The sequence below is a fragment of the Myxocyprinus asiaticus genome, chromosome 34 (assembly GCF_019703515.2).
Source record: "Myxocyprinus asiaticus isolate MX2 ecotype Aquarium Trade chromosome 34, UBuf_Myxa_2, whole genome shotgun sequence".
Taxonomy (NCBI): Eukaryota; Metazoa; Chordata; class Actinopteri; order Cypriniformes; family Catostomidae; genus Myxocyprinus; species Myxocyprinus asiaticus.
Window position 1 is genome coordinate 34,467,271 of NC_059377.1, and position 19,628 is coordinate 34,486,898.

Genomic DNA, 19,628 nt, shown 5'->3' on the forward strand with positions numbered 1-19,628 from the left:
GTAGCCCGTCGTCACTTCACGGTGATGGCGCGCTGCTAAATGTTATTGCGGGTATTGTATTCATCATTTTATCCCTGTCCACATGTGGATTATGAACAGCTCCCTGTTTGTGACTGTTATGAACTATAAATCCCATGAGTGCACCACTACCAAACTTTACTTGGTAATGTCTACTGTTCCTGCCTATGGGGATGCTGGGATATGTGGTCTGATTTTTTCCCTAAAATACCAATAAATGATTACCCCTATTCACAGACAAAGAATACCTTGTGCTGTGAATAATTTTTGGTTAATGATGGTTGAAAACAAACTTTAATTAGCAGATATAGGACCTTAAAGAATAGTTAACTTATAAATTACAATTTTGCCATAATTTACTCCAAACTGCTCTTTGCCGTACAGTACATACGTTAAATCAGTGTGATTAATAATGAAAGAAATTATGCGTTAAAAGAATTTACTCAATTAATCATGCCATACTAATAAGGAACTTTTTTTGCGAGTCTAAGTCAGCAGGGGTTAGTAAGCACAGCTCCAGCTGTACACACAACAAACTGATAGCTGATCAAAGACACTTCTGAGGGGTCTCGAGATGTGTTTTTTAACTTGACGTAGCGTCCTAAAAATGCAATGTTTATGGCTAAAGACGCTAAAAAGCAGTGAAATGCGACACAACTACAGTTAAATGCACCAGCATGATGCATTTGTGCAGACAGAACACAAAAATGTGTCTTGTGAAAACATTGTTTACATCAGACTGATTGATGAATTCAATTGTAAAAATGGCTGTGGACTGTAGGCCAGTAATAGGCTTATGTTCAATGATATGGACATAAACCAAAATATATTGACTTCTAAAGCCTCGTTTTGTATTGTCTAATCTCTGCCACAATAATGTAAAGACTTTGAATTATCAGAATTATTATATTACAATGATGTAATGTCAACAAACCCTAAAACGACTGTAAAAATGGCAATTTAAACAACTTTACATCTCAAATAATACACAAGTTTTAACAGAAGAATTACTTCAAGGGCTTTTATAAAATGATAAGCTTCACATTTCTGTTTAAACCCTCCAAAAATTGGCTCCATTCACTTTCATTGACCTAATTCACTTCCATTGAAACCCAGATTTTTGCATTTTCTAAAGAAAAGGAGGGACAAGTCCAAACTAATATTTGTGGTAATCAACATTATGCCACAAATGCTGTCGATTGAGCTTAACTTGTATTGAACCTGCAACATTCCTTTAATAAAAGAATTTAGAAAAAACTTGCAAAAAAAAAAAAAAAAAACTCTCAACACATTTTCTAATATATCACCAAATATCACCATATACCATCAAAACAGACTATTGACACAGACGCAATTGTGAGTGCTCTTCTTGCATGCAAGCACATACGCATAAATGCTGGAAAGCAGCCACCCAATATCACAGCATGTGGGTACGGAACTGAGTCTGTATTTAGTATTATTGATACTGTGAAATTATCATTAATTTAAATATATATTACTTAAAATTTAAAACCATATTTATATTTAGTATCAACTTGATAATAAAGCACTGGTACTTTTGACATCATTACAAGATTATGAAAACATTCGGGGCGTAATGCCTAGTAGCCCACCACCAGTGCCACCCATGCTGTTGCACACTCTTTCTAGCATCCTGTTTGAATGCCGTAACCATGGTATGGCAGAGTCTAGCCGCTAATGCCGCTTCACAACTGAGTTCAGTCGAATGCCACTACCATCTGGAAATATTACTACTATACACACAACGGTAATACGGCATGACCGTTAGAAAAACACTGTGGTACCACCAATATTTTAAAGCTTAGTACTTTAGTACTCGTATACCGTGCAACACATACTGAGGTAGGTACTGTAATATAATACACATACATTCTTTTTAGCACCTAGTAGACATCTCAGGTGGGTGGTGGGGGAGGCAATGCATCAGTGCTGTTGTGGTTTGAAGAATGAAGGTTTTGTTGTATCTAGTGGTTGTAGTGTGAAAGCTCATGGGCCTTCTCCTGAAAGGCAATGGGGAAAATGTCCATGGGAGTAGTCCTTCCTGTTGCTGATGGACATTTTTGGCAGTGATGGGGTGATGTGCCATACACAGGGATGGATCATGAGCCAGAGAGGCCCACAGAAATAAAAAGAAATTCATACAGGTTTGGTGGGTAAATATAACAGAATTTTTATTTTTTGGGGAACTATCCCTTTAAGCAACAAGGATAATTTGGCTTTTGACTAGACAATTGAACATATGGGGCCTGGGGACCCTACTGGTCAGCTTGTGTTGTATGTGCCAGGCAGCCTTTTGGTCGGCTTACACTATATATGCCGAGTGACCCGGGGGCTGTATTGGTCAGCTTTCACTGTTTTCACCAAGAAGGCTGTGGGCTGCAGTGGTCAGTTCACATGGAATGTGCTAAGAGCACTGATATTCAGTTTTCTTTAGCAGTCTCAGCCTGAGGCTTTGGAAGCTCCTGGCAGTCCAAGGCCTCAGGGCTCTGGCTGGTCAACAGTTCAGCCCTGGCCATATACAGACTTTACAACATGCCAAAAGGATTTTCTGTTTTAGTTGGAACACTGTTCTGTTTCCATCCTAGATAGTGATGGTGCAAGACAGGTTGTCCCCAGCAAATTTCTCCCTGTAGAAGCTGGTGAGGATCGGGCATTGGATGCTGACATTTTGAATGGTTCTTCTCCACTAATGAGGAGTCGTTTAAATGCCAAGAGAGGTCCTATGATGTGATTACTCATGAATTTGAAGCTGTTAACCATTTCCACCTCTGTGCAATTGATATGCTGAGGGAAATCCATGACTGTCTTGTTGACATTAAGAGATTATTAGCTGCACACCAGGGGCCTCATGTATAAAACTCTGCGAATATTTCATCCTAAAAGTGTGCGTATGCACAAAAGTCAGATTGTATAAAAGCGTACATACACCATAACATGCACAAAGTTCACTTTACAAATCCCAGCTAGCGGAAGATTGTTCGTATATGCACGTGATTTATTTCCCACCCTGTCTCCTCCCTGAAATAACCATATATTGAGTGTACAATGTTTTTACTATGCGTAACCTCCTTTACATACAATTACAATATGCATATCGCCAACCAGACACGTGATTACCGAGTTTAATGATACAAGAAACTATGAACACGGGAGATATTAACTTGTTTACAGAGAATATATCTTTTCCCTGGACAATTTTTTTTATTGTTGCAAGCATAAATCTATTCAATTTTGCTTCTCACAAAATGTTTTAAATCGTTTTAAGGATGTTTATAGAGAAGATAAATATTTAATACTGGAAACAAAACAAAGATGATAAAATGATATGTGCAGTGTTAAACTATTATCTGACATAACTGGGTAACTAAAAGCTTTTAAAAAAATTTAATGTGCAAGCTTATGTTTTGTATTTGGCTGGCTGTGCATCTACTACTAATATTTTCTTATCACAGTTTATTTTTGAATGCCTTTTCAGTTAGTTACATAAAATTAATATAGCCTAATTTATGGCTAGATAACGATTCATTTTGATTAACTACATTTTTTTTTTCTAAATGCTTTGTATTTAAAGAAAAGCAGAGTTTATAATCAGTCTTTTCCATTCATTACTTGTCCAGCTAAAGTCGCCAATTCACACACAGGAGTAAAAGAGTACAGCCAGGTGTGGATTTAGTGATTTGGGGGCCCTAGGCAAAGTGCAGGAATAGGGCCCTCTTCAAATGCACACCTTGATTTACCTTGATTTCCCTTTAGCTTCTTTTCTCTGTTGCAATGCTTGCTACTGCACGGTGGTGATGACATGTAAATGCAAGAGAACTGCCCTGACAAATAGTGCCTCTTCACATAGTTTTTTTGATGATTGTTACAGTATTACTGCATAAAACACATGGTAACACTTTACACTAAGGTTGTATTTGTTAACATTAGTGAATGCATTTAGGTATCATTAACTAACAATGAACAATGTTTTAACTGCATTGATTAATCTTAGTTAATTTTATTCTTGTATAATTGGAAAAATGCATTAATGAAAGTTGTAAGTTCATTGAAAGTTCATGATGGTTCGTAATGCACAAACTAATTTTAGCATATAGAGCTTTTAATTACAAAAATGCTTTAGTATATGTTGAAATTAACATAAATTAAGATTATTAAGTGCTGTTCATTGTTAGTAGGCCTATGTTAACTAATGATAATGAATACAACCTTATGTTTATTGTAAAGTGTTACCAAACACACATACTGTAGGTTCAGAAACTGTTTTCTTGTTGGAAATGTTTTGTTTTTCATCATAGTCGAACAGTTTCTTCCATTTACATAATTTCAAAAACACAGGTGGATAATTCAAAATGCCTTTCGTCATTTTGACGGCTAGAAATATAATTTATCTGGTCGACTGTGTTTCAGTTCCCTTGAAAAATTTGCACAGTAAATGTTGTTATTAGGGATTAGAAGGGATCAAATGTGAGAAGTTACGTTTTAAATCACACCCGTGAATCCAGGATGGGAGAGAGACACGAGTTTGTAGTAGATGCAATGACTTAAGTTTTTGCCTTTTACGAATCTAATTTTTGTGACCAAATTGATAAATAGAACTTACAGTATCTAGTTCTACATACTCATGCTTGGCGTCCATGATTTCAGTTTATTAATCTTCCAGTTTAGTCAATGATTATTTGAAGCACAACCTCTGAAAGATGCAACGTCACATGAAATGAATTGACAGCTGAGATGCACATTCTCCACAGTGCAGTGCAAATAATAGTGCATAAAATGACATTTTTACCATAAGAAAAGCAAGATATACAGTTAACCTCAGGCTCCCTGTTGAATAGGCCTGGATTAATTACTTTACGTTTTCCCCTACTGGGAAGTATGTGTGTGTTTTTTCCCCCTTGTGGGAGTTTTATGTTGGATTTTTGTGTTTTATTTTTGTATTAAATAAACCTTTATTTTTCACTCTGCATTTGGGTCCTGAGCCTCTCTATTCCTGACATTATGAACTGGCCAAGATGGACCCAGTGGAGATTTCTTTTCTTCAAATGGCCACCAGTGCTGGATAAGCAACTTTACGGGCTACGGCAGGATGATAAGTCCATGTGGGGGTATGCCCTTGAAATTTTATCATTGCCCTCGGGTCTGGGATATGATTAGACCTGCCTAATCGATATCTTTTGGGCAGATCTGAACGAGCCCATTAGATCCATTGTCCCAGAACGGGGTGAGGATGTGGAGTTTCCCAAAGCAGTCAGGCTTTCCCTTAAATGGGAGGAGAACATCACGACCTGTGCCTCAGGGGACTTCCAATCCTCATCCCAACCCGAGGACGAGGGCACCCCACACACAGAAGTGGATGCCTCAGCTGAGCCCATTGCTGCTGACCGCCAGGAGGCAGAGGCTGCTACAGCAGCAGTACTTCCCTTGGCCTGGAAGAGGAGGAGGAGGAGGGTGCCCAATCCTCAGTCGCTGACAGCACCCACGGCCACGGAGGCCGTTCCCCTGCCACTGCCAGTGCCCATGGGCACGGAGGCCATTCCCCTGTTGCTGTCAGCACCCACGGCCATGGAGGCCGTACCCCTGCTGCTGTCAGTGCCCACGGCCACGGAGGCCGTTCCCCTGCAGCTGCCCGTGCCCACAGAAGTCGTCCCCCTGCTGCTGCCAGTGCCCATGCCTGACTGGGCCAGTGAGCCAGCGCCCACGCCTGCCACGGCCAACGAGTCAGTGCCCACGTCTGCCACAGCCAACGAGCCAGCGCCCATGCCTGCCACGGCCAACGAGCCAGCACCCATGCCTGCCACGGCCATTGAGCCAGCACCCACACCTGCCACAGCCAACGAGCCAGTTCCTGAAGCATCGTCCGTCACAGAGCTGGCATCTGAAGCTTTGTCCATCCCAGAGTCGGCGTCTGAAGCCTCATCTATCCCAGATCCGGTATCTGAAGCCTCGTCCATCCCAGAGCCAGCATCTGAAGCCTAGTCCATCTCAAAGCCAGCACCTGAAGCCTCGGCCGTCCCAGTGCCAGCGTCCTCGGTCATGACAGCCGCTCCCACAGCAGTGCTCCCGGCCGCCCAAAAGAGGAGGAGGAGGACTCCTGTCCCCCAGTCGCTGCCAGTGCTCCCGGCCAAGGAGGCTGTTCCCCAGTCACTGCCAGCACTCACGATCACGGAGGTCGTTCCCCTATCACTGCATGTGCTTACAGCCATGAAGGCTGTTCCCCTACCAGTGTCCATGACCATGGAGGTCATTCCCCTGTCACTGCCTGCGCTCACAGCCACTGAGACTGTTTCCCTGTCCCTGCCAGTGCTCATGACCAAGGAGACCGTTCCCCAGACTTTGCCAGCGTTCATGGCCACGGAGGCCATTCCCCTGCCTTGGCCAGTGTCCGAGACTTCCACGGCTCATCCCCTGAACCGTTCCCTCCTGACCCCCTGCTGGGTTTTTGTCTGACAGGACCGTGACATCATCACCCCATGTCTGTCTTGTGTTTCGTTGTCTGTCTTTGTGTGAGCGCAAGGTTTCAGTTGTATTCCCTGCTGTGCGCTCTTCGGACTGTCTTGTTTTATATCTGAAGTATGGGTCCTGACTTCCTGTCTGGTTTGGTTTCGGTCTGTGTCGGGATCTGGACACTCATGCTCCATGTCTGTCTGTTATTGACGTGGATGCATTGCGCTTATGACATCTTGGCAGCATACACTCACGTCAATAGTTTATGTCTGTCTCTCGCGAACACGGGTGCGCCTCGCATCGTGCTCACATTGCGCTAGGTGCCCGGGTCACGAGCTGTCCCGCATTCTCTCGTTTTGTTTGTCGGTTGGCATGGGCGTATATTGCCTTATTGTCTTGGCGATGTGCACTCATGCCATTTGGGTGTTTTGTCTTGTGAGAGCACGTGGCTTTGTTTTGTTTCTGTATCGCCACGTGTCTCTCTGTCTTACGTCATACCCCATCTCCTTGTTTGCTTATTATTACTTAATTTGCCTCACCTGTCCCCTTTTAACCCATTTGATTTCTCTCCCTATATTAGTCTCCTCATGTTTGCTGTCCAGTGCCAGTTCGTCTTGTTTCCAGTCTTGTGTGCTGTTGTATCCAGTCGGTCTTTAATGTTTCAGTTGGTCAGGTCTTGTTAGTCTGTTGGTCCTGTTTTTTATTCCCATCCCTACCTCTGCCCCAGCCTGGATTAATTATTTTACGTTTTCTCCTACGGGGCAGTTTGTTTTTTGTATTTTATTTTTGTATTAAATAAACCTTTATTTTTCACTCTGCGTTTGGGTTATGAGACTCTCAATTCCTGACATAATGTCAATTTTATTTGTATTGACTTGTGGTTAAATATGACCAGGACATTTGTTTTGACAGTGGTCTCATCAAATAAGAGGATTTAAAGTTACATTTCAAGTAACGTTTAAGAGGACATGAACTGATCCACCAGGGATCCGTGGAGGAAGTCCATGAAGGTAATGTAGAGGGTTCGTGGAGAAGATATATAAAATAATTTTATATGAAAAAAAAAGGACATTTCTATCAATATAGACAATTCTTCTAACTATTTAAATGAACAACTCTTGCATAACTAATGGTCTGTTTAGCACACAAGTAATGTAATAAAGTTTGTTACAGTAATGTTCTTAATGGAAGTTATTATAAAGTGTTGCCAAGAAAATATAACTTTTTTATATTTGGGTGTCCCTAGGTTTTATATTTTGATAAGCCCTGCTTTAGATTATGCTAGCTATAGACTTTAAGTTATAGAATAAGGTTTATGTGAGTGTGTACTAAACAACTCTCAATTCTAAAGAAATATAAGTTTATACAGAAGTCCATCAAAACAGGATGAATATTTTTATTATGGCCAAAGGATTCTGGTTTAATATAGAGAGTTATGGGAGTGTAACTTAATATATGTGCGTATTTAAGGGGAGAATTTGTGTGTACAGGTTCTTCAGAGACAGAAATGGGTGAGAGGACCTATTCATTAGAACTGTCTTATGTGCCATGCCTCAATGGAAACTGTATGTGCGACCTTCCTATACCCTTCCTGGAATCCATTCTAGCAGTCCGGTTATTTATTTACACCCTGGCTCCCGCTCCTTTTCTCTTCACTTGTTACTTCATCTCTCTTTCCATTTCACACCTCATCCTAGTCCTCTGCCTCAAATTCCTGTCTCCTTAGCAACTGGTTGGTAACACTGGGCTGTTAGGACCCTATGGTCATTCCAAGAGAGCTTGGGCGGGGGGAACACAACGCTGAAAATTCTTGCCTTTAAAGTTCCTTTTGATCACAACGTGGCTAAGAGGTCAGCAGAGCATTTGCTTGTGTCATATTCATTCGTTCACTGCTTGATACCATCTGCTCTGTCAGAGATTTGACTGTTCGGCACATCACATGATTTTGATTTTCAACACAAAGATAAGAGTAGATAATCTCTTAAAGGGATAGTGTACCCAAAAATGAAACTTCGGTTATCATTTACTCACCCTCATATGACTAATTCTGTGGAACACAAAAGAAGACTTTAGGCAGAATATTAGCCTCAGTCAGTATTCACTTTTATTGTATGGAAAGAAGATGCAATGAAAGTGAATATTGACTAAAGCTAACATTTTGCCTAACATCTTATTTTGTGTACCACAGAAGAGAAAAAGTCATATGCATTTGAAAAAAAAAAAAGAAAAAAAATGAGGGTGAGTATATGATGACAGAATTTTCATTTTTGGATGAACTATCCCATTAAGTCACACGGAAGAAAGCAGGCTAAGCCCCTATAACTAAATTGTTGTCCTCACAGAACTTCAAGCATGTGCAGCGATGAATGATTAAGTTATCTGGGAGCTTGAGTTCTTATACAAAATGAGATACGGTATTTAGAAGACTGGCATTAGTGGGTAATTTGGAATTTTCCAAAGAAATATATCTCATATAACTTATACAATGCCTGATTTCAATAGCAACATCTCTTTTTTTCCCCCAAAAAAAATAGCTGGTAAAAAGATTATCTTTAATCATAACTTGGTAATTGTCATGTTTATGGCCACAATTTGATGTTAAAGCAATTAGCCACAAGAGTCCATATGTTGTAATGATTATTATCCTTTTAACCATGGTAAAATTACAAGGGATTTGATTCAATTTCAATTCACAAGCCCTCGATTTGATTACTATTTGATTAGAATTTGATTCATTTGTGTATATTTCAGGTATATTGTCCATTTTGCCTACATATGGAAGATACACTGCCTGGACAAAAAAAATAAAAAATAAAATAAAGTTGTTTGAATTTAAATAAGCAGATACTTAAGAGCCTATGACTGGATCATTATTGCAGTGATTAATATGTTTCAGCTGGCAACAATTCTGTTAACCCTAACTGATGCAGTGTGTAGCTTCTCATTTCTTAATGAACCATGTCGGAAGACGTACTCAGTGTCGTGGAAAAGATGTTACTGTGTTTCAGAAGGGGCAAATTATTGGCCTGCATCAAGCAAATAAAACAACTAAGGAGATTGCTGAAATCACTGGATTTGGGTTAAGAACTGTCCAACATATTATTAAAACCTGGAAAGATAGTGGTGAACCATGAGCTTCGCGGAAGAAATGTGGTCGGAAAAGAATCTTGAATGATCTTGATCGAAGATCACTAAAACGCTTGGTGAAGTCACATAAGATCTCGGCCAAAAATAAATGCAACTCTGGATGGAAATAAATGTTGTGACATTGCATAAGGTTGTCGAAACAATGCCATGACGAATGCACGCCGTAATCAAAGCTAAAAGAGGTCCAACAAAACATAAGAGTATGCAACTTTTTTTTTGGCCAGGCAGTGTAGTTCAAATCTGAACTGTAGGCACTGGCTTAGCAACAAGGCACATTAATATATGTATGTGCAGTCACAGGTGTTCATTTATAGTAATTTTATAATGCCTTCAAACATGGCTTATCCAATTAGAATTTACAGTCAGAACACTCTGTTATATAATATTTTATATAACAGAGACAATGTTTTAACAATTTTAAACAATTTGAACAATTTTAAACACATGCTGTTAGGACAAATGTAATGTGACCTTATAGCCTCTTCCACTAAAAAGATGGCTTATCACCAAATTCTATCACCCGACCAGTTCCAGGCAAGAGTGGGTGTGATAATGCTACACTATTTGCATCATGTGATTGAACGCATGTGATGTTTTTTATTTGTCTAGTTTATTTGTTTTTTATACCGCAGTCATTAATCTTGCATCACATTTCTATTTCTCTGCTCTTCTTGCATGCACCAGGTGTCCTTGAGGTCCAGATGACCTCAGATCTGACCTCCGTATCCCCCTAACTGACGAGGATATTACACCTTTATATTGTTTCATGCCCCATAGATTTCACAACTCCTGCCTTGACATTTTTCTCCCTTTCATCTCCCTATTTATTTGTTTTTATTTAATAAAAGCCTCTCTCAAGAGTCTCACCACTGATCCGAATGTTGGTTGTCACTCATCTGAAGACAGCTGTGGCTAAACAACAAGACCTCTGGCTTGTCACTCAAACACATCGCATGGCAAACAGAAGAAAAAGAAGCAGAGAATTGTCCACTTCCTCTGCATTTATTCAGTAAGCGTCTCCTGAGTGTCTGCAGTAGACAGTATAAGCACCCACAAGTCAATGCTGAAGCGATTCGCCTTCAAATAACCTAGAGAAAAAGACACACACCTGAGATGAATTTCTCAACTCAAAAGGTAGCCACGGGTCAAGGACAGAGATAGAGTCACACCAACTTTTAGAGGGGTAAGACTTTCTGCTGTATCTGAGCAAATTAGTGATAAATCAGTCAATATTTGGACATTTTGAGATTATTAACAGCCTTGTCAGTTGATATTGTTGTTTAGTGTTGCCTGCTAAGGCCATTATTATTGCTCATATGTAGGGTGAGGAATTTGAAGAAGAGATGTGCTATACTTTTCCAAGCAATTTGGTTTGTGATTTTCGCCTGACGGATAATAAAATATGTAAAAAATAAATAAATAAAAATCACAGTGATGAGTGTTTCTTCAACTTCGGGCACTTTTAGCCCTGTGAAATTCTAGAAAACAAAGTCCCATTAAAACAACTTTCACATGCTCGCTACTTTTTAAAATTTGTCTACTGACAATATCCAACAGTGTATGTACATGCATCACAGGAGATTTATGTCATGCCACCCTGGGGTGCAAGTACACATTTGTTGAGGGGTATGCAACATCAATGTTGGCATCCCCCACCCACACACACACACACGACAAATAAAAAGCCCAAAAAAAACAACAACAACAACAAAAAAAAATGCAAATTATGTGGCCTTTGGAGCCCTTCTAACTTTAGAAAAAATAGTCATGTGAAGGTGGCAAAAAAATTTGACACCTAGAACGGAGCCATTAATAACTCAACACTTTTCAAACTACTTCAAAATTTTACATATTACAATTCAGAACACAATGAAAATAAATGAATAAGATAAAAACTTTATGTGATGTCAACATATATTTACAATTTAATTTAGAATTTGTATACAAACAGTCATGTACATAGCAAGGAAACTGTTTAGTTATAAAAACAATTTATTAATTTAATATTATCTGCATCGTTATATTTCATCCAAACAGAAAAATAAATTAAATAAAGAAGTGGCTTAATTGTTCAGCATGATTGATTCTGAAGCAAGCCTCTCCATCACACATTCCTTTGCCTAATTTTTTTGGATATAGTCAATAAATGATTCAGGTGTTGTTTAATAATAGTGCCTAAATTCGTGGTCTCGATATACTGATTCACAACACAGGGAAATAAGGAGCTGATTGAGACACCCAATTTGTCTTGTTAAGGCTAATTTCATCGTTAACATTTTGTATCCTAAATACACACAATGAAATAATATTTTCACACTTTTGGCATAATTGTAATTGGAAATGACACATGTAATAATGTGTATTTTTATAATGGATTTTCAGAGTTTAATATTGAACATCTGGGCCTGGGACAAGATTAAACAATAAAATCAATAATACAAATAAAAAAAATAAAATAAAACAAAACAATATATATATATATATAAAGGCATTTGGAAATAAATGATAAAGTCCTGATCAAAAGTTTTGAAGTCAGTTATGATGTGACCTTCAAATAACGAAAAAAATAAATAAAAAATAAAATAAATAAAGCTACACTATATAAGATTTTTTTTTTAAATGAACAAAATTTCATTAATGAGCAAGTACAGCAACAATCCGTCTTCCAAACCATGTTTTTGCCTTACCCCAATTCACTATGGTGAGCCTATAATAATGATTTATATTGTATATTTTGAATACTTCCGTCATTCTTCCATGCGTGTTTACATCATGTCCGTAAATAAAGAAAAGAAGATCCAGCTATTACAGCGTGTTTATGTGCGGTGATAGGTGTAGTAGTAGTTAAAAACCTTGCATTGTGATTGTGACTTTTGCGCATGCACCAATCAAAAATTTGGTGCACATCTCACTTGCTGTATACAAAGTAGCAACTTACTATTAATCTATATTTTGTATATATTGGCATTATTTTGGCCAGCTGCCACCATGCTTTCTAGATAACATCATCTGCCATTGAAAAACTAACGTCAGTCGGCCATTAAATGAATATAGAATATAGACTATGACATTTTTATCTGAAGTGTCATTAACATCATAACTAATTGCATTAATAGCTCAGGAATATACATTCACATTCTACAAAACTAACCTTTTCCCTTTGAACTCAAGCTTTGCTCTTTCATTCCTAAACAGTTTCTTGCTTATAAGTCTCTTTCTCAAATGTCTCATGCTGCGTTCTCATCTCCTGGTTTTCTACTGGCAGGCCTGTTCAGCCAGATCACTTGATTGGCTGTTGCCATGGAGACCAGAGTGGTAGTAGGGAGGGCCTGTTTCCCTCTGCCTAGGTGGATGAAGTGAAGAACCTTGGGTGTGAATGTGTGCTGTAGTATGTGTGTGTGTGTGTATGTGTGTGTGTGAGAGAGAGAGAGAGATATTGAGAGAATAAAAGTGAAACAGAGTGAGAGAGGCTGTGTTTGTCTGCTGATTGCTGTTGCTCAACAGAGTATGTGTGAAAGTGCAATGGTGAGAGTGTGTGTATGTTGGTCTGCCTTGAAATGTGGTCAGTGGTGTCATTGTTTGCCGTGTTGGATAGTTCACCCCAAAATATGAATTCTGTCATCATTTATTCACCCTCGTCATTCCAAACCTGTATGATGTTAATTTTTCTATTCTTTCCATACAAAGAAACTGAATGGTGACTGAGGTTTTCAGTCCCTAACATTCTGCTTAATTTCTCCTTTTGTGTTCCATTGAAGAAAGCAACATGAGGCTGAGTAAATGATGACAGAATTTTTATTGTTGGGTGAACTTTCCCTTTAAGACTTCAGCTTGAATTTTAATTGAGCATGCTCTAAATGTTTGAAGAGAATATACTTACACCTCATGAGACCTAAACGAGAGGTTTTCCTGTGTAAGAAATGCATGAGTGTTTTTGTACGTGTGTGGGTGGCAGCTGCAGCTGAGAAAGGCTAGCTGCCTGATTGCTCATTTAAAGCTCTATCTCAGATTCTCTCACCCAAACACTACATACACTCTCTCCAATCAACCCAACCCAGCACAGACTGACAAGATAAGTACCACAGCACATCAGTTCTCTTCCTGCCGTCTCTCAGGAAGGTAATGCATTTAATTAATTAATCATGGGCTTGTCAAAAAGTCTTATGGTTAACCTATGATAATTATGATGTCCTTCATTTTGGCACTCAGCAGATATGGAAAGACACAACACACCATCCCAGAATTATTATTTTTTTTTGCTGTCTCTCGTGCACATCTTCACCACTGTAGTGCTGCCAGCAATTGGCAATGCTAGAGTGCTGTCAGCATACGGATCTACTCCACCTGCTCACCCAAAACAAGGCAGGATAAGTGCCAATAGAAACACAGCCCTAGTTGGAACAGTGGTCTAGTGATTAGCACATGTGCATCTAGATGCGGGAAATACAGGTTTGAATCCAAATCCTGTCCTCTTGCAAAATAATATCCCTCTTGGACCCCAGAGCGGTTCCATTGGCTAAAAGAACTAAGTATTTTGAGAATTCTATTTAATGTCTGCAGTATCATGAAATATTGTGGTCTTGGCCATGAAAATATGTCAATGATTGTGTTTTAATTACAGTATACAGTTTATCATGTATCAAATGATATAACCGAAGCAACAAATGCTCAAACTAAAGACCCCAAGAAATGCTTTGACTGACACAGTTTTCTTTGCTGCTTTAAAAAATGTCCTATCAAAACAGGAAGCCAGGATGGTACATTTTGAAGGACTTTACAGCCAATCATATAATTTCTCACCTTGGCTAAAGTCTCTTTCTTTTTTTTTCTTTTTTTGTCTATTTTCCTCATAGCACAGAAGTGTTTTCCTGCTGACGTGAAGTCAAATGTGTGCAGCGTTTCTCTACAACTTGAGATGTACATCAGCCTGGTGTTCTCCTCCAGAAGACGGCAATGCAAGGCTGTTTTAATTAGATTCTGAAGTGAGAGGTTCATACGGTGGGTATGCAAGACAGGAATAACGCAGCCTACTTTTGTCAGTGTGCAGGATACAACCCACTTTAGTTGTGAATTAGAACTTAATTAGAATTAGAACATAAAAAGTTTATACCTCCGGCAGCAAAGCATTGTCATCATTGGGATGGTGTCATGCCGTATACTTGTGGCATCAACTAAAGGAGTTGTTGATGCTTTGGGTTAATATTTTCACTGGACATTGGGACGTTTTAACGGTCAAAAACCAGAAATTACCGGCTAACGGAAACCCTCCAGCCAATACCCATTCGTTTACATCACAGCCCAGCAAGACCATTATTTGCTACACTTGCTAAAAAATCCTGTTAAAGGAATAGTTCACCCAAAAATGAAAATTTGCTGATAATTTACTCACCCTCAGGCCAAATTCTTCATCAAAACAGAATTTAAGACTTTTAGGATTTCATTTCAGGCCTCCTCCTCTAAACAATGCAAGTGAATGTCCTCCATTTTTTGATGGTCCAAAATGCATATTTAGGGTGCATCAAAATAATCCACACGACTCCGTACATCTCTGTGACGGGCGCTCATGAGAGTGTGGATTATTTTGATGCACCCTAAATATGCGTTTTGGACCATCAAAAAATGGAGGACATTCACTTGCATTGTTTAGAGGAGGAGGCCTGAAATGAAATCCTAAAAGTCTTAAATTCTGTTTTGATGAAGAAAGAAACTCAGATACATCTTGGATGGCCTGAGGGTGAGTAAATTATCAGCAAATTTTCATTTTTGGGTGAACTATTCCTTTAAGTTTACAGTTACAAATTGTTAGCTGTGGATGCCAGAAATTTACAGAAAAAAAGTACAGTGACCATGTTTTAGGCATTCGTGATGTCATTGTGTTGCCTGTATATTTTACGTTTCACTACCTTATATGTTAATAAATAATATAATGTTTATATACCAACCTACTGGAACTACAAAAATCTGCTATGTTCTTTAAAATGTACTATTAATCACTATAGTAACACATGGTAAATCAAAAGGCCACATGATGACTTAAATTTAATCAAGAGTGGCCCTTCCAGGAGCAATGGACAATATTAATAGACACTGCACAGTGTCACTCACACAAACACAAAACACCATAAGGTTAACACACGTGACACTAAAATAATGCAATACATATTAACTAAACAACATACACTGAGCACTTTATTAGGAACACCAGTACCCCAACTTATTCATGCGATTATCTAATCAGCCAATCTTGTGGCAGCAGTATAATGTATAAAATCATTCAGATATGGGTCAGGAGCTTCAGTTAATGTTTACATCAACCATCAGAATGGGGAATATTTTTTATCTCAGTGATTTCGACCGTGGCATGATTGTTGGTGCCAGATGTGCTGGTTTGAGTATTTCTGTAACTGCTGATCTCCTGGGATTTTCACACACAACAGTGTCTAGAGTGTAAAAAGAATGGTGCCCAAAACAAAAAACATCCAGTGAGCGGCAGTTCTGCAGATGAAAATGCTTTGTTGATGAGAGAGGTCAACAGAAAATGGCCAGACTGATTCAAGCTGATATAAAGGCTACAGTAACTCAGATAACAACTCTCTGCACAATTGTAGTGAGCAGAATAGCATCTCAGAATGCACAAAACGTTGAACCTTGAGGCGGATGGGCTACATCAGCAGAAGACCATGTCGGGCACTTTATTAAGACCATAGTGTTCCTAATAAAGTGTGCAGTGAGTGTAAAATTAACAAACACTCCAATGTACATAACTGATATCAAAAATATAAAGAAACGTCTAGGTTACTGTCGTAACCTCCATTCCCTGATGGAGGGAACGAGACGTTGTGTCGATGTAGTGACACTAGGTGTTGCTCTTGAGAGCCCCGAACACCTCAGATCTTTGAGAAAAGGCCAATGAGAATTAGCGAGTGGAATTTGCATGCCACTCCTCCGGACATACGGGTATAAAAAGAGCTGGCTCACAACCACTCATTTAGGTTTTGTGGTGAGGAGCCGAGACAGGGTCCTAGCCATTTCAATGGGTAGTACAGCGTTGTGACAACGGGGACACAACGTCTCGTTCCCTCCATCAGGGAACAGAGGTTATGACAGTAACCGAAACGTTCCCCTTCTGTCACTCACTTGACATTGTGTCAATGTAGTGACACTAGGGTTCCCTATACGAAACGCCACAACTAGCTGAACCGTGTTATGTGGACTGCCGGTGCAGGTGCAAGCAAGCTGCTGCGTGCGTAGTAGCAGGTGCACCGGTCTGCATGTAGCCTCCCCCAATGCCCCAAAAAACGTCATATAGTTCCCCACATCCCTAGATGGGGGAAGAGACGTATCTAGTTTGGAAGCAGGCCACGCCAGCCTTTTCTCTCTATGTTTTCTCTCCACAGAGTATTCAGTTATTCGGCTGGGGCCATTTTAACGCTCAATATATGCACCGGGGAAGGTGTTCTTTTCCTATCCTATTCTTTCAGGGGGAAAAGACCCCACGGAGACCACATCCTGCCTGGAGGGGAGGTAACATGTGGCAAGCACGTCATGTGGGCTCAGAGCCACACACTGCCTGAAAGGGGAGGAGCTCTACAAACACGGCGACTAGGACAGAGAGGGCTCTGTCGAAGGGAGACGCAGGTCTGCCAACAGGGAGACCATACTGCAGAAAATACATCACAGGGGGTTACCGGAGTAACCGGCACTTGTGGAGCACCTACCTCAGTAAGAGCATATTAGCACACGTACTGGTTCCGGCTGTGAATTCCTCCGCTGAATTTGCAAGCCACAGGGCTAGGGAGGATGGACATCCAGGGTTCACGGGTTCGTGAACTCGCATGGGAAAAGAAGCGCACATCTTCACCTCTTTGGAGGGTAAAGGTGCTATAAGCAAGCGATACACCCGGCCAGCTGTCCTTATTCCCAAACTTACCTGTTCGTACCTGACAGAACACGGGACGAAACCGGCTCAACCCGGAGATTGTAAAATCTTGTGAAGGTATTGGGTGTCGCCCAGCCCGCTGCCCTACAGATGTCTGCTAGAGAGGTGCAATGGGCCAGTGCCCACGAGGATGCCAGACTCCTTGTGGAGTGTGCGCGTAATCCCGAAGGGGCAGGCACGGCCTGGTATGCCATAGCGATGGCATCCACGATCCAGTGGGAAAGCCTCTATTTGAAGACAGTGTTCCCTTTCCGCTGTCCGCCAAAGCAGACAAAGAGCTGCTCAGAGCGTCTGAAGCTAAAGGTGCCCTCCACGACCTCGTCAGCTCATCGTGCACTTCTTGAAAGAAAGGGACGGGGGGGTGGGGGGGCGGGTGGCGTTCGTGGCTGTGAGCGGCGCCCCGAACCCATGAACCAATCATCTAGACGCGAGGGCTCAGGGGAGGATGGAAGGTTCCACTCCAACCCAACACACGTGGCAGCCTGGGCAAGCATGGCGGTCATCTCGCCGTCAGCCTCAGACTGGGCCCAAAGGTGGCAGCCCAGTCGAGTCCTCGGCATCTAACATAGTCAGTACGCTCTCCGATGCAGCGATTGACCACTAATACCACTCTGGAGCTCCAAAAGTGACACAAAGCCGGCCCTGGGGCGAGCTGGTCTCCTCTCGGAACTCGCTGGGGGCAAACGAGCGTGCTGGGTAATGGGAGGTCCGTGGGGATTTACCCGGCGGAGTTGCGCCTATTGAAGCCCCCAAATCGCCTCCAGCGCCAGCCGGGCCGGCCGGGCCGGCCTTGTACCCGGAGGTAAAAGGTGAGGCGCGGCTAGAATGGCTTTCCCCTGGAAGAAGGAAAGCCGCGACCGCAATGTTGCCATGGTCATATTCCCGCAATGAGAACATGAACCATCCATGAATGCTGCCTCAGTGTGATCGCTGCCCAGACATGAGGCAGCGCCCGTGGCCGTCGGAAGCGGAGAGATAGCGACCGCATCCAGGAATCACACAAAGACGGAAAGGCATCTTTATAAAAACGCATCTTTAAAAAGACGTTCAACGTCAATGTGTGTGCTCTAATAGAGAAAATATACTCTTTAGCAGGAATATACACTCTTTTAGCGCTGTCGAAGCACCCAGGGGCGAAATTTGCACTAGTGCAAAAGGAGAGAAAGCCGCTGGAAATGCGCTGTATATCCAACAGCATACGCTTCTTAAGAGGTGAATGGAACAGCTTTAGTATTCAGCTCGCTGATAGTACAACCGATCGGCTCCGAAGTAAAAATCTGAATGAGTGGTTGCGAACCAGCTCCTTTTATACCCATATGTCCGGGGGCGTGGCATGCAAATTCCACTCGCCAATTCTCATTGGCCTTTTCTTAAAGATCTGAGGTGTTCGGGGCTCTCAAGAGTGACCCCTATTGTCACTACATCGACACAACATCAAGTGAGTGACAGAAGGGGAACATAAATGTTTCAATAAAATATAATCAAATGTAATGGGTCATGCAGGGACGTCTGGCAACGCCCAATTATTGTATTTGACCAAAATTTTAACAACGGTTTACAATAAAAGTACATGTATTGTCTTGTTAAAAAATAACATACATTTTCACTGTTAACTTTAAGGTAAATAATGCTTTTTACTTTTAAAAAAACTTTAGCATTTTAAAATTATTTTAAAGTGAAAATTACAGAATTTGTTTTACAGTGTACTTTCTATTGCTAGTCCGTGGCAAGCAATTTATTGGACAAAACAATTGCATAGGTCATCAACATTTTTGGTCCATTTTTCCATTAGAGAAAAACTATATATTTTAAATGTGTACCATCTGCTAAAAGTTAGTCAACCTTAACTAAAAGTTAGTCTAGCAGTTATATGGCCTCAAAATCAATAGACATGGACTTAAAGCCACAACACTTTTATATTGATTTTCTGACATTTCCTTTAATTTCTGACTCTATTAAGCTAACAGCAAAATTTACTTCATGCAATCAAATCAAAACATGATTATGACTGTAATTATGTGGTCAGCTATAAACAGGATGATGCTGCAGACATTTTAAT